The 25908-nt window shown below is 37.8% G+C and overlaps 1 protein-coding gene and 1 long non-coding RNA gene across 4 annotated transcripts in view; both read right to left on the bottom strand.

The window, feature by feature from the left end:
* Positions 1 to 25908, bottom strand: part of efna3a (ephrin-A3a) — a 195964-nt gene that overhangs the window by 149260 nt on the left and 20796 nt on the right. The window lies entirely within an intron of this gene.
* LOC141379006 (uncharacterized) lies at positions 2025 to 11290 on the bottom strand. Its single transcript, XR_012394895.1, has 3 exons — positions 7347 to 11290; positions 3205 to 5778; positions 2025 to 3068 (listed from the first exon to the last, which is right to left on the bottom strand). It is a non-coding gene; the product is annotated as an uncharacterized lncRNA (long non-coding RNA).

The following is a 25908-nucleotide window of genomic DNA, read 5'->3' as shown; positions in this document are numbered from 1 at the left end:
ACGTTTGATGGTCAGCCAATCACATGCCGCGATTTCATACACTCGCATGCATAATTAATGAGGGGATGCAGTACCCAGTCCGGGCTACAGGGGCGCATGTCGAATACACACGTAATACACAAAATCAGGTTTATGTGAACTATAAAGTCATGTGGAGAAATTTTGGATTTGAGCTCTTCTACATTAAAGAAGCACTTCTACATTGCTAAAATTATGAGGACTCCGACCATGTCCTCATAATTGAAAATGTCCTCATAATGTGGCGTGTATTCATATGAAATGTCTTCGTAAATCACATAAACCAACACACACACACACACACACACACACACACACACACACACACACACACACACACACTCACACTCACACTCACACACACACACTGTACACGCCAGTGGTTTAACTTCAAATGTAAAAAAAAAAATCAATATTTGATTGAGTAACCCTGATGTTCAATCATGACAAATGAAAATATGAAATAAAAATGTTATTTTACCTACTGTCATTTTCTGGAGAGAGATAAAAACTTTTTATGTCAGTGTATGTTAGACTCAAGGTCCATTAGTGAAAAATAAAACAAAGAAAAAACAAAAAAGACAATACAAATTACAAGACACTCATTGACAGGTGAGATGTGAGATCCTTTTGCATATTAAGGAAATATTTACTGAAGCCCTTTGTTTTTTGTACAATCCCTGTCTTCAGGATTGATGTTCATGCAGATCTGTGCCTGTACTGGTGCAGGTAAGCAAACAATTAATAATCCAGCATGTATTCTACATACATGTTAATGAATCACTAATGGCAACACACCCTCTCAAGGTACTGAGCAATGGCCTTCATTACTCTTTGTCCACTTAACAACCTGTCCATCAAATCTCCAGCAAGGTCTTAGCTCACACGTCCTCGGGAATATTGAGGAATATCAATCACGCCGGATCAGCACATACTCCTCTCCGGATAGTTTGCATGAAAAAAGGACAAAGCTCAACCAATCAATCTGGGAACCACTGGATTTGGATAAATCATGACGTCGGGTGCAGATGGCATACTAAAGCACCCCAGCCAGACGTGGCTGATTTGGGATGAAGACCTTCGTTCGGCCCTCGTCCTTCCCTGTGTCAGGCCAAAGATGGCCGTCCATGTCTGTGTCTGACTGTAATTTGGAATTAATGGGATGGTAAAACTTTTAATTCAAAAGCGCTGCCTTGGGGACAAAAGCATTTGCATACAAATGAACACAATTTCCTGTTTGTTCCGTATGCAAATTCAGGAAAGGAGATGCTTAACGAGCATGAGAGTGTGTTTATGTATGTGCGGTGGGCGGCGCTTGGCAGCTCAAGCTGAGCGACATGCGAACGGTGCGCCAGACGCCCAACTGAGCACTTCAAAAAACAAAACAATAAAAAAAAAAACAGAAAGGGAGGGAGGTTGAGCTATCAGGCCAGGGCAGGAGGTGAGCCGAGCTCATCCCAGAAGAGACGCGGATCCTAGGGGAGAACTTTAGAACGGTGACCTTTCCCTCCGCCGCTCGCACCTGAACACAACAGGAGGGAAGGCTGTTTGTGCTTCCATCCCATCCTGAATACAATTATAGACTGCGGCTCTGGGGTGGCGCAGTGGAAGTCGATGGTGCCAACCCAAGGGTAGAGGACGCGGTGTCAAATCGTTTTATAAGAAATCAAAACATTTGGCCGCAGCAGTCATTTTTGTGTATCATTAGCAGTTTGCCCTTCTCTAAGCCTTTGTGGCTCTGTCCTCTGTCTAATAACCTCAGTGGACTGCACTGAAATCAATTAGAAACTCACTTGCTACTTCTTACAGGAATTTGTTATTAAACAGCAACAAGAATGTTTATACTTTATTATAAAGTGGTGGCACGGTGGCTCTGTGGTTAGCACTGTCGCCTCACAGCAAAAAGGTTGCTAGTTTGAGTCACAACTGGGTCAGTTGGCATTTCTGTGTGGAGTTTGCATGTTCTCCTCGTGTTCACATGGGTTTCCTCCGAGTGCTCCGATTTCCCCCTACAGTCCAAAGACACTGAGAAAGAGTTGAATAAACGAAATTGGCTGTAGTGTATGTGTGTGAATTGAGAGTGTGAATTGATGTTTTCCAGTACTGGGTTGCAGCTCAAGGGGTATCCGCTGTGTAAAAGATATGCTGGAATAGTTTGCAGTTGCGGTGACTCCTGATAAATAAAGGTCTAAGCTGAAGAAAATTGAATGTATGAATGAATGAATGATTATTATTATGGATGTGCTCTTCTAAACTCTAACTACATGCTGGTGACGCTATAAATCTTTTCCATGTTAAAAGTGTGGAACGTTTTTGCGCTAAACATCTGCGACGACAATAGGCAGTTTCTTTTTTAGAAATGGTTTCTATTTCAGCGATGCCGCAGCTGAACAGCAGCATAAACTACTGACAATGATCACCTCAGGTCAGGCATGTGCATGGTTATGGCACATGTACAGCACATGCCCTTTTTTCTCTTGGATAAAAAATGCCCCTCAAATAAGAATGAAAGTGCCCAATTCCAATTTTCTTTTTTAAAATATTATTTATTCCTGTGATAGCAGGTCTTCTGTTAAAATCATGTTTACATGCCATTGTATTGCATACAAAAACATTTACAGTTATACTGTATACTACGGTTACATTATCAACTGATGCTTTGTCCTGATGAGCCAGAAAATTTGGGCATTTTACCATTTCTGTTAAAAAGCCAAGATAGCATTCTGATTTATACTTCTGGATCAAGCGCATATGTATGGTCCGGCGCAGCCTTCGTGCGGTCGCATAGCCTGCGTCGTGGCTGACGTTAATGCTGATGAGCACATCTCAAAAAATGCAACTACACGTAGCACAAGCTCCGTGATTGAGAGTCGCGAGCCTGATGGAGTGTTTACAAGTGTTGCGTCCAGTGAAGAAGCTCCAGATGGACACTTTTGTTTAGGGTTTACCTTATGATTAAAGTTGTTGCACATCCGCCAGTTCCCCATCTGAATGAGCGAGTTTGAGGTACTTGTAGCGTTCAGAAAAAAGCTAAATACCAGCAAAGAAACCTGACACAGAGGAACAAAACATATCCTACTTCCAGCTAGCGATTCGGAAGTGTTATCGCAGAGCAACACAAACAACACGCAGAAATATAAATCCACGACTACATGCAAGGCAGGCGCCGTGTGTCATGCCGTTCACTTGACGCAGAAGTATAAATCAGCCTTTAGTCTCTATTTCAGAGGTCACCATATCGGAATAAACCGCCAACTGTTTCAGTATATGTTGTTTTCAGTATATGCCCTTCTAGCCGCAACCCAGTACTGGGAAACATGCATACACTCACACACACACACACACACACACACACTCAAACACTATGGACAATTCATTCATTTATCTCTTTTTGGCTTAGTCCCTTTATTAATCTGCAGTCGCCACAGTGGAATGAACCGCCAACTTATCCAGCATATGTTTTATGCAGTGGATGCCCTTCCAGCTGCAACCTATCACTGGGAAACATCCATACACACTTATTCACACACATGCACAATTTAGTTTATTCAATTCACCTATGGAGCATGTCTTTGGATTGTGAGAGAAACCAAAGCACCCATAGGAAACCTACGCCAAGACAGGGAGAACATGAAAACTCCACACAGAAATGCCAACTTACCCAGCTGGGACTCGAACCAGCAACCTTCTTGCTGTAAGACAACAGTGCTAACCACTGAGCCACCATGTCAGCCCAGCCAACATATCAGTATATACAAAATATCAATCAAGTAATGTGCCTCTACAAAACTGCCATAAATAAATAAAATAAATGTAATTCAACCAATATTTAGTCAGTTATTTTAGTATGGGCCAATAAACAGTTTCAAAACAATTATTAAAGTCTCTCTCTCTCTCTCTCTCTCTCTCTCTCTCACTCTCTCTAACTCTCTCTCTCTGAAAGCTTTTGGATACTGCTCACTGACTCACAGAGGGTTCAATGACGTTTAATAAAATTTCTCCAATAATTGTTTGACTTGAGGGCAAAAATTAAGCAGTCTGAGTATGCTTGGTGTCAGTTTCTTCAAGAGAGAGGGCCCGAGGGACCACGATAACCAAGCACATTTAAAGCATTGAGCCCTTAACTTAAAAATACACACTGAAGGGAACCGACTCTGAATTTAGAGCTAAATTAATGCTTGCTTTGCAACAGAAGGGCACAGGCTCAATTTGCTGTTCGGAGCGCTAGACACACAATGAACAAGAATTCTCCATACTACGGCTATATTAAAAGACTTTCCTCAAACTCTATACAAGTTGCAAGACCATTACATATCGCTCTACAAATCATGTCAACTCTCCATTGTTTTCAGGTCTGGTTTAATCGCCTCTAGACTACATGCTACATCCATAGATACACATTGCACTAAAAGAAGAGATCTATAAACTGCTTACATCCATATCTCAGATACTCTAATTAAGTCCAGTGTGGTTACATTGGCCTGTCATGATTGATGATCTCACAGAATGGAGGACGAGACGAAATATGATCTCATCATTTGGCCATTTAAAGGAACAGCTCACTCTATTGTGACATTTCAATGCAGCATGTCTGACTTTGCTCTGCAAAACATAAAACGGGAAGGCTAGCGATACAAGATAAAGGTCAATCAATCAATATGTATCTTACAGTTAACATAACAATGTATTTTACAGACAAACATAATTTAAAGTGGCTATAGATTTGAGAAATCCAGTTAAAAAAGAATTAATCATTGTGATACGGATAGGTCTACTAAACAATGTTCTCAATTTACTGACAAATACATTAAATACCATGGCTTGTTGACATTATACTACAGAACAGCACTTCCAGCATTATTGTGAACATGGTATGAGTGTTTGTTTCATGCATCACAGAACAGAAGAAAGACTCTCGAGACCATCATCATAATCTGCATAATCATCACTTCCCTTTGATTACCCTGCCAAAACCCAGAGTCCTTCACATAAGAAAATCCATATACTCGGCAGGCCTTCATACAACCTATTGACAATATAAAAATCAATTTGTACATAAAAAATTTTTCTTAAGGCAAATTTAACCACAATGCTTTATACTTCAGTGATGAAAATGCCAAATGTTGGCCTCAAGTTTTATAATAAGACAAGTAGAAAATAAGCATAATACCTTAAAACAATGTGCAAAAAATATTTAAGAATCAACTAGTCAATGGGTTGCATGCCTTACTTCACTAGTTAAACTAATCAGGCTTAAAAAGATAGTTCACACACACACACACACACACACGAAAAAAAAAAAACGTAATAATTTACTGATGCTCCACTTGTTCTAAACATAATTGAGCAGCTTTCTTCTGAGAAACTGGTTGTCAGTGACCTCCATGTTATTTTCTTAACTACTTAATGGTGCAGGTTGCACAGTCAAATGTAAGACTTTTTCAAATTTTTTTAAGATCATTATGAATGAAATTGCAGACTTATTCAGGGGTAATCACTAAGGATTTTTTCTAAATGGCCTGGTTGGTCCCAGTGAAAAGATGATTACTTGCCCCCTCCAAAAATTCTAATTAGTTATATCTTAGCCACATATTTTAAATAATGCGTCGAAATAAACAAACCCAAGGTGTATACCTATAAACATATTTTTTCTTTTTACATTTTGCTGACATTTTAAGATAATAAGGCTAAACGTGACATACAATGCCATCCGTCTACAGAGATATCTCTCTACAGTCTATTACAGTCTACAGTATTTCTCTGTTTCCGTCGGTGTTGTGACGGGTGCCAGTTGTCCAAGCGTTTACCCGGATATTTTAAGAAATAAAAAAACTAACTATTTTGCTTTTCCTAATGGCCTTTATGTGTTTCTCCCAAGTGCTGTCGACTACATACATGCCAGTCAACGACAATGAGTAGGAAAAAGGAAAAGAAAAAGACACTCAAACATCCGTCACAAAATAAAATGTTACATTACTGAAATAAAAGAATGATACAGCGATAGAGCGACCATCACACACTTGTCCTCAAAGCTCGCCAGAACTGAACTGAGCTCCCATACATGCATGCTTACATCTCAAAGGTGAAACAACCACAGAAGAAGTCCTCTTAAAGGGGACATGACATTTATACACAATGTATATCAAACATTAAGCGACCGTTACAATATCACATTAATCAACCCCGAAAAAATCAGCGCATTCACTACCAGACTGCTGTTGTGTTTGCGATAAGGAGGGACGAGGCTGAATCCAGCCTCTTATTCGCAGCTTCTTACTGATGATATCCGGTCCACCTTAAAAACTGCGAGGCTTCCATTTTTCTGCTTCTTATTCGCGCTCAAGAAAACATACAAGCAAGGGCTTATTATGCGGTCCTGGCGCCATTTTGTGGATAGATAATCTCAACCGTCTTTGACTTATGGACACCGACGCGCTGTCTCTCAGAAATGATAAATATTTTAAAATAGGCACTAGGCTTATAAACAAACTGCATAGTTGCAATTTAAACAACTACATTCTCGACTAAAAAATCCTCAAAAGTACATGATGTTGCCCAACAGCAGGAATTTTTGTCAAACTTTTGTCCTCTGCTTGTATGTGGGCGGAGTAATACACAAAGGTGAAGAGGCATTTGTGTGCTGTTACTGGCAAAATATCTCACGGCTATCAGCCAATCAGTTTCAAGAACCAGACAGAACTGTTGTATAAAATAGTCATATCGTCATAAATCATATTGGGTGAACAATTATTTTTATTGGTGCTCTGTGTAATTTGGCTGATTTTAAAAAGCTATATTGTTTATGCTTTACATGTAAAAAGTATTTTAAAAATAAAAACAGGTTGTGAAATTCATTTTTAAAAGCTGGGTCACAGTTAAACCAACCTATTTTTGGTTTGGTATTTTTGGCTATTCACAATTTTATGGTCCACCGAAAAAAAAGAAAAGAAAAGATAAAGGGCTCTGTAATAACGGCCCTTTGGCCGCCGGGAAGAAGGAGGCGGAGAACCGACGCAGTTTTTAAATGATTTATTAATAACAGTGATGGCAGTTCCTCACGGAGGCTGCCGTCTAAACCAAAACAAACGGAAAGCAAAAGTAAAATATGTCTGGGCCCGGTCCTCTCTCGGCTTCTTCTGCCATCGTTCTTACTTCCATAGTCCAGAGCTCCTTCTGTGGGATTCGAGGCAGGTGCGCACCGCAGGTGTATCCACTTACGCGGCGGCCTCACTCCGTTCCCACGGCTCTCGGCCACGCCCCCTCGCCACAGGCTCACTTTAAGAAATGATGGGCTATTTAATCCCAAATTGGGTAAAATATGGACTAACCTAAATATTGGGTTAAAATTGGTCCTATTACTGTAATTTTCAAAACTAATCCGGCAGTAGGGTTAGTCCCCATTACACCCAGAATTAAGTTGAAGCTGAGTGATTTTGAGAAGTTATTTTGTTTATGTTTTACATTTAAAAATACTTAATTAACTAAAACAAAATCAGAGGTTGTGCCATTAATTGTTAAAAGCCGGGCCATTTTTTTAAAAAGCTGGGTCGCAGTTAAACCTACCTGCCTAATAATATCTGTTTTATGGTCTATAGAAAAAAACTACAGTCAGAGCATGAGAAAATGCAAACAACCTTTATAGGGTGAAATGTCCCTTTAAATCACGCAACCTTCATTAATGAGACAATCCGTTGAGAAACCATAAAGGTGACGCTGCACTTTTAGTAGAGACAGAAAGCGAGGGAAAGATGTGTCACCAGGGAGCCATATTTCAAACAGCGATGCAGTTTCTCCTTTGAGAAGCTCGCAAGACCTCCGTAACTTGCCACAACTGTTAGCAATACCTCACACGCAAATGTGTCTCCTCTTTCTGTGCTCAATTACAAAGGCTTGTATTCGCCGGCTGTAATGAAAGATGAGCCGCTGCTTTGTCTCCTAGCTGCAAGTTTGGCCGATAATTCAATCGTTTCATTATTTCAATAATCGAGTGTTTGTGTCAACATAGGATTCGCCACTCGTCTCTCTCTTTTTGCATAATCACCCACTGTGTTTAGATGTGCTAACTCAGGCGAAGAGAGTCAAGCGATAACACGCTTTATCATTCCCATGCTCCTCTCTGCAAAATTAAAGGGTTAGCACTTTTTTTTGTGTGTGCAGGAATCACGAAAGCAGGAGATTGAATATTGCTTGCTAAGTGAATTAGGCTAATTTCCACTCAGAGTTGGAAAAGAAAGGAAATTACACAGGGTCATTTCCTGCCAGCTCCTGCCATTCACATTTCAATCACAGAAACCAAAATACTTCTGTCCTTGTCTCAGGCTCAGCTCTGTACAATTACTTCTGTTCAATCCAAGTGTTTCACAGTGCAGAAAATATGCAAACCATGCTCATTCTTAATGCTCGTTCATGTAAGTAACTCTTCTAAAGAATAAAAATACTATGTTTGCAGATATTTCAGAAACATGCTAAGTAAACATTCTTGTTTATCTGAAAAACAATGCAAATGTCAGATATTCTGCTTTGAAAATGTGCATTCTGTGCCAGAACGTCTGTGTTTGTTTTGGTCCCTTTAACCTGCCCAATGTCAGTTTACCCTATTATTTTTCAGCACCTCGGGTTGCCTTGGTGGAAAACCGTCTATTTTATTTATTTAGTCATGTAGGCTCTCAAAGTATGCATTCGTGCCCAAAAATGTGACCTCCAGAGGACATAAACAGCCTCCAAAAACCAACGTGCATTCAGCGTTCCACATGAGGTAGTTATTAATTAGCAATTGTAAACATTAGGTGAGCAGGTTACATTGTAACCCCGCATCCTAACAACAGTGCATGACAAGATTTGCAGTGATAAGCAATTTGGCTGTTTGCACCAAACAAACATGACAGAAATGTAAATACAGCCATTTAGAAGCACTGAATATGTGCACTCACTGCACTCCAACAAAATGGCCAGTTTATAATGTAATGAAAACATATTAAACCTCTTTAACATTATTAAATGCACATGCTGAATCATTAATATGTGTTGGCTTGCATTAAGTCACGGCTCTAAAGTTCAATTTCAAATGGTTTATTTTATTTTTAAAATCTGAAGTGAATATCTGCTGCTTCTTTCAGTAGTATAGCAATAAATATAATGTAAAATGGCATTCACACTCACATTATTAGCATTTAACACTGAATAAAGCACATGAGGTTTACCTGAGGTGATCATTGTCCGTTTTCTGTTGTTCAGCTGTAAGAAATAGAAGCTAGTTCAACCACAGGGTGCTAAACTTAAATACTGCATCTTTAATATGCGATTCTGGATATGTTTCTGACAATATGCATTCCTCCGAGTGCATTTAGCTACACTTTTCTTATGGAATATCCACAAGAGCTCATTGTTTTTTGCTTCTGGACGCAAAGAAGCTGGGGAAAACCTGATATACATTGCATCCACAAGAGCAAGTTGTTTGTGTTTTTATACATATCTTCAATGCCAAACCACAATCTAACTCTAAGTGTCAACAAAAGCAAACCTGATGCAAAACAAAACCTACCAAAACATCTACACCATTTTACTCTCTTTACACTACTTTGACCTCTTTTGACACACTGTGTTTCACCTGACTTGTTCCTCTGCATGAAAAATACAATGAAGTAGCTAACCATGAACTACCAGGCAAACTGACTACATTAGAAAAAAATGTCCATTTGGAGATAGATACGTGACGAAAAGCATTTGTTTGCAAATCATATTTGTTGTTAATGTGTTTTGAGGTCTTGGAGTGGTATGGAGACCAATAAAATGATTATAAAAACATATTTATGGTTAATTTAATACTGAAAAGTTGCTGTGTAACATTTTTCACCTCTAATAAACTGCCAAATAAACATATAAAAAAGCTGGTAGAATGACCGCTCGCTCTGCATTGCATTGTAAAGCACAGCATTTTGTCTCACACATCTCATATTGTAAAAACTATCCTGCATTTTCATCAGTCTATTGCTCTATTAGTTGTATTAAGAAAATATGAATGATTTCTTTTGGTTTTTATGTGAACCGTTTATCATTTTATGGTGTAGTTTGTTTCACTTATTTAGCATAAGCTGTATAAAATGTACAGCAGGTCATTCTCTGTTCCCTGAATTGAAATCGCATGTTAAAGACATAGCCTGTCATGAAATGTGTTGTTTTTGTGTTTTCTGGAAGGGTCCAAATGATCATTCTCTGTTCCCTGAACTGAAATTGCATGTTAAATAAAGACATAGCCTATATTGCAATGTGTTGTAATTGTGTTTTCTGGAAGGGTCCAAATGATATACAATCAGAGATTTGTATGTAATGACATGAAAGCATCACATGCACAAGAATGATGCAGATTTCCTGTTCCAGCACATCCCAAAGGTGCTCTACACACTCTGGTGTTGTGAAGATGATAAAAGGTCTGGTGGCTGTGATGGACATTTGAGTACAGTGAAATCATTGTTATTTCAACAAACAAGTTAGAGAAGATCTGAGCTGTGTAACATGGCAAAATACCCTGCTGAAATTAGCATTACAAGATGGAAACACTTGGTTATAAATGTAGGCTGTGGCATTTAAACAATTCTCAGTTGGCACCAAGGGACCTAAAGTGTGCAGAAAAAAATCAGCCACACTGTTACATTGCCACTAGTAGCTTGAGCTGATTCAAGGCAGGTTGGGTCAAAGCATTCATGATGTTAATGTCCAATATCTGACCCTACGATCAGAATGTTACTGCAGACACCGAGATTCATCATCAATCTCATCAGACTATTTCCAATCTTCTTTTGTAAATTGTAGCCTCAATTTTCTTCATCTTAGCTGACAGAAGTATTATCAGTGTGTTTTCTGTTTTTGAAGCTCATCTGCTTCAGCAGAAATTTGTTGTAATGTGGTCTTTTGAGTTACTGTTGTCTCTATCAGCTGAACTGGTCCGGTCTTTCTCCTCAGTTATCAACAAAGCTTTTCAACCATAGAACTGCTGCCTGTTTTCTCTTTTTTTGGACCATACTCTTTACACTGTTGAGATGGTTGTGCATGAAACTGTCAGTAGATCAGTTTCAGAACTACTCCCCACCAACCATGGTACCAAAAACCCATTATTTGGGCCCTATCATACGCTCTGTGCAATGAGGCGCAAGACGTGCTTGGTGCGATTTGTTGTTATTTTCAGACGAGCGCAACCATAATTTTCACGTTTTGCACCACGTTGTTAAAATAGCAAATCCTCTTTTTGGAGCTTTTTTTTAAGATTATAATGTTAATATGATTAGCAGTATTATTTATTATATGCATATTTATATTTGTTTTAATAAAAACAAGTTTAGATTTGTCCATCTGTCGGGTTTTGGAGACGCATGCATCAACATATGGGGCATAAGATTAGGATGTGTGTTTGGATATAACTCAATTTTAATTTTACCACACTTCATTAATATTGTTCATTTATTTATTTGATGGAAATTAGAAATGAATTTAGAAACAGTTTTGAAATAAATCTTTGCGCTTAACAAACAAAATTATATATGCAGGCTAATGGATGTCTTCAGTGGAGTGAGCTTCCACCGTTTCCTTATCCACGAAATTACTCAAGTAAAGAGTAAAAGTAAAGAGAAAGTAAAGAGGCTTAATTGAGGAGGGTCATTCTTTATCCACGTGCAGATAAACAGTTTAATTGTTTTCTTGCTAGTTAAGGATTCAGTTCTTCCTGTTACAAAGTCCACAATGTACATCACAAATGCACCAGGAGATTATTAGGAGATTAGACTCTGATTAGTTAAATGGACGTTTTGCTCAAAACACACCCATAACTAATAAAGAGTTGTTAGACAATGCGTCACAGCACAAACAATAATTTTTCCTCCTTAAAATAGCAAATGTGGATTCAGATATGTCAATAATGCTTTTGCGCCCTGCACTTTAGACTTTGCACCTAGATCGTTAAAATAGAGCCCTGGGTCTCTTTAACCACTCACCTCCAGATTTTAATGCTATATTTGAACTTTGTCAGATTATCTTAAACATGTATAATTGTCACTGAGATGTGATTGGCTGATTGGCTAAAGTCACTGATGTGATTGACTGATATTTGTGGTAACAAATCGTTGAACCTAATGAAGAGACTACTCTGTGTAATAGAGTGTGTAACTAATACAATGATAATAATTATCCACAATTTATATTCACATTTAAATTTACATACTCTTATTAGTGGAAAGTAATTTTAATATGCGATATTTGAAGCATTTAGAGCATTTAAAGCAATTCAGCATTTTCAAATTGTTTATTTCTGTGTTCGATTTAATTTGCATATTTGAAAAAAAATCTAGGGAGAAAGTCTAAAGATAATGATTATGACTAAAACAAATTTTGTAAATATGAACACTGACTGAATAATGCATCGACCGGTAGTCTTTCACAAACAGATAACTGGGCCTGAAAGCCCATGCCGGGGAGTCTGCAGTTACTGTGCGGATCACATTGCGCATTCACCTCCTGAAACACAAGGCCTGATTAAATCTATACTTAATTGGATCAAATCTAGTCGTGATGGAGCGTTCCCCCTTGCGTTTAACCTGCGGTCCTCTGTCAAGTGGGGAGTGGGAGGTTGAGTAAGACTGGGGAATTAAGAGCTGGAAATGAATACCAATGATAGCTAATGCTAATCACCCCGTACTCCTAGGTCAGGACCACACGTGCTAGGTCTAGCTACAGAAGAAAGAAAGAGTTGCAGAGGTCCTTCTGGATTTGCACCTACCCATGCATTACATGCACCCCTTACAATCTGCTTGCAATATGCTATCTGCTAGAGGAGACGAATGAGCTTGCAGGTTGATGAAATACTTAAGCTATGGGTTGTAATTTTTCACCTCTGTGCTCTGCTCCAGGTGCAGAAGGTTTATGTAAAAATGGGTCTAGACTTTTAGTGCTGTGGCCGAGAGGTTAGAGCACAAGCAATCATACATTACCAGCACATGTTTAACTTGGGCTTTTCTTGTTTTCCCATCCTGTCCTCCCATAGAGTCAATAAAAAAAGCAAAGTGGTTCTAGACTTTACCTTCATCCAACTTTTATTTTAATAGTGGTAAATTTTAGAATTTATGCTGTTTAAAAATGTAAAAAAGAAATGTTTAAAAAAATTACCACTAAATTCAAGCTTATTTTGACACATTAGTCAAGCAAACAAAGTTCTAGGTTGCACATGGTGAATCAGTCCTAGTTTGAATGCTGAATGCCAGTGTTTAGAATCCCAAAACAATGTATTTTATATAAGATGTCTGTACTTAATTATGGCCATATATATAATCTTTGAAAACTCTAGCATCTTCAAGATGAATCAAAATACATTAGGCAGAAATAGATTACTATTGTACAGAAAAATAATAACAGCTTCATCTCAAACCTTTATTTTAAGGATTGATTACACAATTGCTCTTCTATGTTTTAATTTTAACAGTAGTAAAAGTACTTTTTTAACTCAACAACTAAATTGTTGTTTCATGATGTCAATTAATCGGTCATGAGGCAGAATTTGGAAAAACAATCATTCATTCATTTTCTTTTCGGCTTACTACTACTTACTAAAGGGCATTACGCAGCGGATGCCCTTCCAGGTGCAACCCATCTCTGGGAAACATCCAAACACACTCATTCATACACTACGGACAATTTAGCCTACCCAATTCACCAGTATCGGATGTCTTTGGACTGTGGGGGAAACCCCATGAGAACGCGGGGAGAACATGCAAACTCCATACAGAAACGCCAACTGACCCAGCCGAGGCTTGAACCAGCGACCTTCTTACTGTGAGGTGACAGCCACCATGTCATAAAGCTACAAAACCATTTAAATGTAGCCTACACGTTTCTTTTGCACTTTTTTTGGTACAAATATATAAGATATATATACACTCTGTGCACAAATACATGAGACTGTGTTGATACCACCCCACTGACAGCTTTTCTACCTTGTTGCAGAAAGTGTAGAGCTCAACATACATAAAAAGTCATTCACACATACCTAATGATTTACTAAAATCTTCACATTCAACTTTTACTCACCATCATACACTCACGCCACTTTATTAGATACACTTTAGCAACAGATTGGACCCACTTTTGCTTTCAGAACTGCCTTAATCCTGTGTCGCATAGATTCAACAAGGTACTGGAAATAGTTTTGGTCCATATTGACATGATAGCATCACACAATTGGTGCAGATTAGTCGGCTGCACATCCATGATGTGAATCTCCTGTTCCACCACATCCCAAAGGTGCTCTATTGGATTGAGTTCTGGTGACTGTGGAGGCCATTTGAACTCATTGTCATGCTTAAGAAACCAGTCTAAGATGATACGACATGGTGCGTTATTCTGCTGGAAGTCAGAAAATGGGTACACTCTGGTCATAAAGGAATGGACATGGTCAGCAACAATACTCAAGCAATAGGCTGTGGTGTTTTTGGTCCAAATGAGCCCAAAGTGTGCCAAGAAAATATCCCCCACACATTATACCACCACCAGCAGCCTAAACTGTTAACAGCAGGCAGGATGGATCCATGCTTTCATGTTGTTGATGCCAAATTCTTACGCACCATCCGAATGGTTGTTAATTAAACAATTGATTGTAAAAAGTGGTTGTTTGAGTTACTATTGCCTTTCTATCCGCTGAAAGCAGTCTGGCCATTCTCCTCAGACCTCTGGCAAGGCATTTGCACTCACAGAACTGCCGCTCACTGGATATTTTCTCTTTCTGACCATTCTCTGTAAACCCTAAAGATGGTTGTGCATGAAAATCCCAGTAGATCAGCAGTTTCTGAAATACTCAGACCAGCTCATCTGGCTCCAACAACCATGCCATGTTCAAAGTCACCTAAATCACCTTTCTTCCTCATTCTGATGCTTGGTTTAAACTTCAGCAGATCATCTTGTCCATGTCAATATGCCTAAATGCATTGAGTTGCAGCCATGTGATTGGCTTTTTAGAAATTTGCATTAACGAGCAGTTGGACAGGTGTTTATAAACAGTTTATAATTACATTTATTTCTACAACAACTTACAAAAATTTTTAGATGAATAAGCTATTTTTCAGTGCATCTGAAATTAACTTTTAAAAGTCCAGTGAAGTGTATTTTGCATTTGTTTGGTGTTAATTGAATAAATAAGAGCAGTATGGATATTTGGCGTTCAACCAAATAAATGAATAAACAATAAAAGTGTGGGTAAATTAAAACAAAATTATCATTTTTGAGGAAAATAAAACCATTAGGCTGCTTTCTTATCTGTAAAACCATTTTGATACAGTTCACCCACAGAAAACTGCGCGGGCGATTGTGGTTTGTTGGAGTCTCCTTTTCCCGACACTGATCCACTCAGCCAATCACCAGTCTATCCAGACACTCTCAACAGGAGTGCAATGATTAAAGGCGTGATTGTTAACAGGGTTACCCTGTGGGTCAGTGGAAAGCTGGATAAATCATTTAGCAACCTGGCGGCTTACTGAATCGCGCTAAAGGTTGTATAGAAACGGCATCTGAGACACCATCAGGCACATGAGACTCAACCTCAACACTATCTGTAGGGACTGACTTTATTTTCTAAATGGCACTGTTGCTCTGGGCTGTAAAATCAGAGCAGACAATGAGCTAATGCTAACCTCCCTTGTGTGGCGCGAGAGCTAAAGAGCAAACCTGCACTGCCTGCAAAATTAACCAAAACGCCGCACTCATAAATTATCCATGAGACGACTGACTGCTGATGAGATGTCTAATGAGGGGAGAGGGTGGGGCTGCTGACAACAGTTCGTTCCGTGTTGGGTTTAAAAAGTGAGAGTACGCAGGCAATCTGTGCAATGGGAATGCTAATATCTCTCCATCGCTCATACTGCACTGTCATTACCCACATGCTAAATATCAGCGGAAAATAAGGCAATTTTCAAACTCTAAACGGGAGTTTCGGCCAACTGCAGTCGTTCAGGAATTTACCTACGCAGATTACAGCCAGAGGACGGGTAATTAGTTAATAAAACTAGCCATAAAAGTGTATTGCCTCGGGTTAACCAATTTTGAGTGAATAACGGCTGCAAGTTAAGAGCTTTGGGCAGTAAAAAAAGAGGAATGGGTAGAAATCACATAAAAACAACTTTTAATTGTTGGAGAAAGAATTTCCTGAATTCTGTGAAACTTATTTAAATATGGTAAAATGTGCTCAACAAAAGTGACAGGAGGCAAGGCTAAATTTGTCCAATCACAGACTAGGATTTGTAATGGTGCACTCTTACTGCAAATTCATATTGTTCTCCTTCGGTCTGTGACACACAAAAACAGAACTTCTACATCACATCAGTTTGTAAGAAATGCCTCTGAATTTATTGTAAGGTTGTTGGCTAAACCTCGACACGAATGACAAATGCTAACACTGTAGCTTGCAGCAACTATAAAATTCTTGGCTCGGAGTAAGAGGCAATACAAATAAATAAAAACCATCAAAGCTTTATGCTTGAAACATATTCCCAAAAGTTTTATTTTAGTACTTAAAAAGGGAAACACTTTAGTTTATGTACTTCTATTAACAACTGGCAGTTTATTAGTACTTATAAAGTGAGATCTCATTCTACATCCCTAATTCTACCAATACAAAAACATACTGCCTTACTAACATTTAACAAGCAGCTAATTAGTACAATTATTGAGCTAAAAGTCATAGTTAATGTCTGGCAAGAATTGCACCTTAAATATTTTTAAATTATTTTTAAAATAAACAAATTCATACATAAATTAATAAATTGTCATGATGACAGCAATATCCTTACTAAAATAATTATTCTAAAAAATTAAGATTTATTAAAAAAAAAAAACCTAATCCATTACTGTGACTTTTAATTAATATTAGGGATGCCAATTTACCCGAATTCCCACTATCAACTAAAGAGTCAATGTGAGGATTAATCTGTAAAATAATACTGCAGAATGCATCCATGGGTTTGCATTTATTCATTCTTTATTTTCCTTCAGCTTCGTCCCTGATTAACAGGAGTTGCCACAGCCAACTATTGCGACATGTTTTAGGCAACATTGCTCAATCTGAAAATGTAGCCCTCTATACATTTCTGGAGATTGCAAATTGTGTAGCCAGAAGTACGTATGGCTGCATTTTGTCTTTAAAACTAACACTACAGGATGCTAGGGTTTCTTTTCGCACTTACCAGCTGACCGCTTAACTCAGTTTGGATGGCTTTCTAGCTCTTACCAGTTTGTCTGGTGGTTCGCAGCATATGTTGGTAGATTTGAGACACAAAGAGGAGTTAACCGCGACAACTGGGTTCGAGACAGATGAAGAAGGATTCCAAAAAGAAGGTAAGACAAAAACAAAAGCCAAAAAATAAAATAAACAAGTAAAAAACAGGGTGAGAATATGGAAAACGTGGTAAAAATCTGGGGGCTTTTCTTTTTCTGGATCGCTTTTGAAAACACTATTGGTTGGGTTTAGGGAAAGGAGAGGGTGGAGGGATCAGTCAGTTGGTTAGTCAGTCAGTCAGTCAGTCAGTCGACAGCGGCCTTTGATGGTTTTATGCGAGAAAAACAGTTGCGAATGGCAATCACGAGAGAAATTTGAGATCTGAAAAAGCATACACATCTGCGTCTGGTGGATGCATGAAAACAAAAACTGCAAAAAAAAAAAAAAAGTACCTCTTAGGAAGTAACTGGCAGTCTTCAAAAATGTATATAGGGCTACATTTTCAGAATGAGCCTGGATTGGTTTTAGGCAGTAGATGCCATTCCAGCAGCAACCCAGTACTGGGAAACACTCAAATCCAATTCACTTATACTGTATTTCTTTTGAACTGTGAAGGAAACATGTGCACCCAGAGAAAACACATGCCAACACAGGGAGAACATGCAAACTCCACACAGAAATGCCAAATGACCCAGCCAGGACTCAAACCTGTTACTTTTTCGCCGTTAGACAACAGTGCTAACCGCTGAGCCATTGTGCCGCCCTTATGGGTTTGCAATGGCAAATAAAAACATTTTGTCTGTTATCACCCGTAAAATGTAAGAAAAAGTAAAAATAAAAACAGTACGAAGCAATTGAGTGCGAATCATTGCCTTCTTTTAAATAAAAACATCAACCTTTTAATTGTTTAGTAAAATTAGCATAAATTAAAATGTATGTGATGGCACAATGCAATTTAGCAACACTTAAACACATTCTTAAGCCTGTTCGCACTACAAGCGACAATTCATTTAAATAGAAAGTGAGTGATTTCCAGCAACCTCCGTCTACACAAGCAATAGTGACCATTGGCGACCAGGTGGGCATGTCGAGAGACTCAACAAAGTTGATAATCATTTAACTTTATGCAAATGAAGATCGACTTTCTTGAACAACAGCCAGTAAGAGCACCAGTACAGCTCATGTATTCTATGTGCTGTAGACCTAACCAGACCTGCGTTTGCAGCAGATCACCACGCAGAATGACAGGCAGCTACAAGGTAGCTGCTAGTTTTAATGAGGCATTAAACAAACATTTGAACCTTTCATAAAAATTTCTATATTACTCATCTTATAAAACTGTAAAAGGCATGTCTTTTCCAGGAACAGCCTGAAAATGTGCGAAAAGTTCCTGCTGAAATTCTACACAAGTCCAATCCATTCAGGCTTACCGATGATTCATAGTTTATGATAATATTGATGTTTCACTGTTGAGATCTCTCCAGTATTCTTTCTTTTCTTTTAGTTTAGTATTCTACATGATGTGATATCCACACTTCCCTCCTGCTCCATTATTCTATATTTGCTTTATCCCCCTTCTCTTCTATGGATATAACCTTAGCTGTCATTGTCCATTCACACAGTTATGTGTGAGCAACAGGACATATTCTCTCTCTCTTCTTACAATCATGAACATCTAAAAAAAATCTCCTTTTTCATACCCTCCTCTTTCTCTCTCCCTCGCCTCCTCTTTCTCCAGCTTGTCTTCTTTATTCTGTCTGTAAGCCGAATGTGCCCTGTGACAGGTCTTGTCAGAGATTTCACAATCCTGACATAGCGTTAACTTGGAAAGCACCTGTACGAACGGGAGTGTGCGTATGTCATAACAAAAGTGTGTTTGCGTGAGGGAAGCGTAACAGGCTATAGACGACCATCAAAGCTTGATTACAATGATCCACAATCAGTGAAGGGCAGCTACAGTTTTAGATGCTGATGAATGCAGATTGAAGAGCACTAGCAGTACTGATGCAACTAAAGCATCCAATAATCGTGCATTCGGGGGAGAAACCAGCGTCGGTGTACAATGTGTGTGTTTGTAAGGGTTTATGTGGTTTACAGGGACACAAAGTTTCATAATGACATTGGTAAGGCTTAGTTGTACACTACATTTCCATTTAGTCATTTAGCACATGCTTTTGTCCAACTGAGGAGGCATTCAGCGATTCAAAAAGAAGAGGCAATACACACGAGAAGTGCTAATTATACAAAGGAACTATTTGTGCACAGAAAATTAAGTGCTAGGAGTAAAGAGGGAGTGTTTATTCTTTTGAGAGAGAGATAGAGAGAAGAGTAGTTCATAGCACACTTCATAAATGTATGCAATGTTTTCTATTTGTATGTCCCCATAAACCACTTTAAAGATTTACTTGGACATTTTATTTCCCTGTAAACCACTATATTAACATACACTATATAACATGCAACATAGCATACTCATGTCTTAAAATAATCCAAGCAAATTTAATTCTGAAACAGTTTTGTCAGAATACCTCCAACTTTAATGATATTTTGTAATTAGATGGCAAATAGATGATGAAATTTTATGATATGTATATGTTTTCCACCTCACTTATATTTTATATTTATATCACCACATTACCTTGTTAAACAATGATAACCCAAATATTGACAGAACGCTTCAAATTTATTACTTGCATTCATATCGGAGTAATTAATTGGTTCATCTTCTTGGCTTATTAACATGTCTTCGACAGAGGTGATATTTTCAATAGTATGGGCATCACCAACAAGTAATTCAATTCACCTTTTGTCCAATTTTTTGTCAGAAATTCATCAAAAAAATGTGAAGCACTTTCAGTTCTCATAAACGTTTAGTGTAAAAAAAAAAAAAACATTCAAGCCTCACGCAGCTAAAAATAAATACATCATCATTATGTCTTTGCCAAGGAAAGTAAATAAAAGGATTATTCTAATGCACCGATTGCGCTGTTATTCCTGTATGAAATTTAGTCATCCTTATTCCTGTAGTACGATAAGCAAACTTATTCTGGTATGATATAATATAGCTTCTTTTTTTAGACACAGTGTATATTAATATAGTGGTTTACAGGGACATGGGTATGCCATGTATTACAAAGACATGATGAATTATGAGGACACTGACAATATACCCCTTTTTCAAAATACTATCACACACACACACACACATATATATATATATATATATATATATATATATATATATATATATATATATATATATATATATATATATATATATATATATAAATTTTTTTTTTTTTTTTTAAGTAAAACCACACACTGTTTCCTGTAAGGGGTAAGTTTAGGTGTAGGGCAGGGGGCAATAATAATACAGTTTGTACTGTATAAAACCTGATTAAGAAGTCTTTATTGTCTTTATTTGGAAATTAATCTTTGGCATCACAAATACACCTAACATCACAATAAGACCCATTGGATCACTAACACATGAGGCAATTTTTGCTGTGAAACTATAAATAAAATTTATATATATATATATATATATATATATATATATATATATATATATATATATATATATATATATATATATATATATATACATAGTGTGAAAATTGTAGATGCCTCTGTGAGTGCATGCTGCAAAAAAAATTTCCCTATGGGGACAAATAAAGTTTACTAACTAGCTAACTAACTAACTAACTAACTAACTAACTAACTAACTAACTAACTAACTAACTAACTAACTCTTATAATGAGTGGCATAAAATAGTATTAAAATTACAATAATATTGTTTATTGCTTTATATTTTGGTGCAACATATCATACAAAAATAAAAGATATTGTGACAGGTGTATGTGGAACCCTGCATGTTTTACGGTGTACAAGAACGATTTTAAAATTTACGATAAAGAGGGTAAGTGGAACAACAGAAACATATGGCGAGTCCCCACAATTCACAAAAACAAACACTTGTGAGTGGGAGATTTTTTGGAAAATGTAAATCTGGCAGGTCTATCTCTGAATGCATGAGGATAGGTGGCCCTTGTTGTTCGAGCACCTCTCAGTGTGTATGTGTATGTGTGTTGTGGATGTCTTGAGGGAGAAATGCTCGTGGTCTATGAAGAATCTCAACTGTCTGACACAACATTAATATTCTCACTGCCTGCTTTGTGTCTTTCCCTCCCCGCTCTGTCTGTCTCTCCATCAATCTTTGTATCTCCTTTCTTATCGGAAATCCTACCACCTCCTGCCTCTCATTATTGAAAAAAATGTGTTTATAGCTCCCTTCCGAATTCCCCTCTTTTATTTTCTCCTTTCTTCTACTTTCGTTTATGTGCTCCCCTGTCTCTTTGACTCGACCTGTCTTTCCCCCCTCTCCAGAAGTTGGTTTGAATATCTAAGTTGCTGTAAAAGCAAATCTATGCATCATAATGCAATCCTGCACCCCTGCATCTTTTTAAATAAATTTTAATGCCCTGGGTTGGGAACGGCACTCTGCCTACTATTTTTGAAAGCAGGTAATATGCAATATGCATACTGTATGCAAATGATCTGTATGCATGGAATACCCTGATGAATTAGAGCGTTCCCCAAAATGTTCAGTATTCAACCTGAGCTGACTGCACTGCATACTGAGGTGTGCAAGGGGGTCTACAAAACCTCTAGAGAGCCATCTGATAGCGTTCCCATTCATCTTAACGTATATATTCACAATATATGTTTAATTCAATATATTTATATTAATGAAATATTTAATATTGTATAATACCAATTACATTATTTTATTTTCAACAGCACCATGCTTGCCGGACAAGTTCTGACTACTTGAAAGACAGTATGTCAAAAGGTTATGGCATGATTAATTATATTTATGACTTGAAAATAAGTGTTTTATTTCTTCCTAATAACCTCCCTCTACAGAAAGTTGACAACCCATATATTCTTGAGTATTGATTCAAACAATAAGAATGAAGAAATACATGAGAATGCACTATGCCACAACTACAAACTGAAACATGAAAAACCTAAGCAAACTGCGTGGGATACTGCATGAAAATGTGAAACAAATACAGTAAAAACCTTATTACAATGATATTACGATAATATAATTAAAAACATTACACTTTAGGGCATCTGCTGCGTAAATATATATGCCAGAGTGGTTGGTGGTTCATCCCGCAGTGGCGACCTCTAATAAATCAGGGACTAAGTTGAAGAAAATGGATAATTGTTACACTTTTTCCATATATTTTTACAAAATAGGATAACAGGCAGAAAATAAATTAATTACATGTAAGATCAAGCAACTAATGTAGGGATACACAATATTGTCACAATGTCTAATAAGTGCTAATAAAGTAATCAAATTAATCAAACTAATCAAACAGCATTAGTTTATGTATAGTTAATTGATACAAAGTGCACATTACTATATATTATAATAATTATAATATATTTAAAATAACTATGAAATCAGAACTAAATAGAATATTTTTTATAGTTCTTTTGATTTTTCTTCTTTATTCAATTTTTGTTGAATATTTTTCCCTAACATATTCACGGCATACTCATTTTTGCACCATAATCTTGTTTTGTTAGATCAGTACATATTTCAGCATTTGATTAATGTTTTCTAAAATAAAGCAATATGTATGTGTTCTAGATATTGATCTAGACAAAAAACATTTAAGGACTTTTACTTTACTTAAACCTTGACAAATCCAAACATGCAAAACATAAAAAGAAGATCAGCTCAATGTGAAGATTGCAGGTAGAATAAGGTTCATGGCAGGATGGCCAGTCCTATAAACACTTTTTCTATCCAATAACATAGTGCGCACACACAAAAAGGACTCATGAGAAAAAAGATTTGCTTGTCTTTAAAAAAAATAAAAACTATAAAGTGATTTTGTAATTTTGCAATAGTGGGCTTTACAGGGTTAATACTAACTAATCTAAAGTATATACACAAATATCTCATTGTATAGCTTCCTTTAAAAAAATATATTAAATTAAAAGACAGATCTGTAACGGCTGTACTCATTTATGCTGGGCACTGTACAGGGCGAATAAATCAGTTAAATATCAGCATTTATTATATATCCATTATTGTGCATCATTCTGCCTACTATTTCCATTTGTATTTCCATTTGGTGGATTTAGGCATGGGCAATGTGGGCGATTGCCCATCATGGAGACAACCCCTGCCTCCTCGCTCTTCACTTTTGTCTGTAACACCTTCCCCCCATATTCATCCACCATTCCGCAGCACTCTCCCATCACCATTACACCCCCCTTCATATTTTGTCCAAGACAACCCCATCCCACCTTGCCACTTAACAACGCTCTTCACTTTCATCTGCGAAAGGGTAACAGGAACACTGTAAGGGTGGCATGACTGTCATTTGCCTTGAGCGCCAGTTAAGCTTCTGTCGCTGCTGCAAAAGGCATATGGATTTGGAACAGAAGATGTTAAACAAGTAGATCACTAATAAAAAATATGTAATATTAGCTAGCTCCACACTGGAGAGTTTTTGTTAAAACAGTGGGTAATTCGTACGAATTCATACAAGTTCAGTCGTAGGAAATGTACAGTTTTAAAGAATATCAGCTCATGAAAACGTAGCCCTATATACGTTTCTGGAGATCGAGAATTATGTTGCAAGATGGAACGGTGAGATGACTTTTTTTATTCGCGTTTACCAACCATCGTATGGACTGGTTTCCCGATGTTACCAGTTTGTCTGGTTAATTCGCCATGTACGTCGGCAGACTTGAGATGCAGAGAGGAGTTGACCATGACGACGGGGTTCAAGGCTGGTGAAGAACGGTTCAAGAAAGCAGGTAAGACAAAACAGAATCCAAAAAATTAAATAAACTAGTAAAAACAGAGTGAGAATGTGGTAAGATCAGAAAAAAAAATCCAACAAGGGTTTTCCTTTTTCTAGATTGCCTTTGAAACTTGTTGGTTGAGTTTAAGGAAGTAGGTAGGCGGATCAATCAGTATGATTAGTTGGGTTTAGGGAAAAAGGAGGGTGGGTCAGTTAACAGCGGCCTTTGGTGGGTTTACGCAACAACAGCAGGCACAAATGGCACTCACAAGAGAAATTTGAGATCTTAAAAAGCGTACACAGTGGCCTTCTGTGAATTTGCAAAAACAAAAACTGCAAAAAAATATAGCTCCTGGAATGTATTTGGCGTTCTCTAGAAATGTATATAGAGTTACGTTTTCAGAATAAGCCTGGATTGATAAAAAAAAAAAGGCATGGCAAGCGAATCGTACTAAACTGTACGATTGAGATCGTATGATTTCATACGAATTAGTTACTAAATCAATAAGTTACGAATTGCTGTGAGATGATGGTAAAGCCGTTTTATCTAGTGCAGTAAATTCATAAAATGTTGTAGAAATACATGTGGTGCAACTTGGTGAAAATTTTAACATTACTTTTATCAAATGCTTTCATAACAGCTGTTTTCTCACCATTGTCATGTTTGTACTATGCTGATGTTTATTATCCAGAATTAAACATGCAACACATATTTATATATTCGTCTAAATGCTGCTCTCTGCTAACAGTAAACCCCATGCAACCGCCTTGCATATAAGCTACATGCAAATAGTACTCTATGCTAATTTTCCATTTCTAAACAGCTTTGGTCATAAAAGCTAATTCCCCAACACAAATACTCATAAAAAACACACCTCCCACATGCATGCCCTTTCCTCTGGGACTGTCCATTGACGCAGAGTTTCAGCAGTACTATTCTAGAGGGCTACAAAAACCACTTCCTGTCTCTCATATACCCACACCCACTTGCTCATTAGGTGTCCAGTATCCAAGTGTGTATTTTAACGGGAAACACTTACGCATATTTATCTGTGGGCAGCGGACGTCTACAAAGACCACGAGCTAAATGACTCCCTGACACCGCGTACAAACTAGCTCTCCCACACAGGCTACTGTACACACTCGACTCGGTGATGCATCCACCTACTCGCACACCAACACACATCCTGCCCGAGGGACCTACATAGTGTGCGTATCTCTATGTGCTTCTAAAATCTACAAGAAGCGATAAAATAAACAATAAAGCCCATGTCCGCTTAATAAACAATGAAACTGCATATGCTACCTATGTGTGAGAATACACAAACACCAACAGACACGTTCCCTCTCGCTCGCTTTCGGGGCGGACGAGAAGAGAGCACAGCAGGACATTGATATTCAGAACACCCACACACAGTGTGGTTAGGATCTGAGATCTGGACTCTCAGAGAGTTTCCTAGTTAACACACACACACACTGCAGTCCTCTGCAGTATCATCATTAGGCAGACTCACTCACAATGTACACAAATTTACTGAAGCGCACACCGTATTATTCCCTGCCAAATTGCTTGTGTATTGTAAACATAAACAGGTTTCGCTCCCCCCTACCCCAGAAAAATATTCGGATAAATCCATGAACGACCGATTTTATCGGCGTCCATATCCATGCATGCAAGCTAAATGATCGGTCACACACGTATGGAGAGACAAGTCTCTTGCAGTATCAATGGAAGTAGTAGAGATTAAACCTGGTGACTGTTTGTAAAGGGTAGACAGATGATGCCTAAGCTCATGTATTAACCATAA

This window comes from Danio rerio, chromosome 19, assembly GCF_049306965.1.
Source record: "Danio rerio strain Tuebingen ecotype United States chromosome 19, GRCz12tu, whole genome shotgun sequence".
In the NCBI taxonomy this organism is placed as follows: Eukaryota; Metazoa; Chordata; class Actinopteri; order Cypriniformes; family Danionidae; genus Danio; species Danio rerio.
Note: the sequence above shows the minus strand (reverse complement) of the source record. Positions and strands in the feature narration are given on the sequence as shown.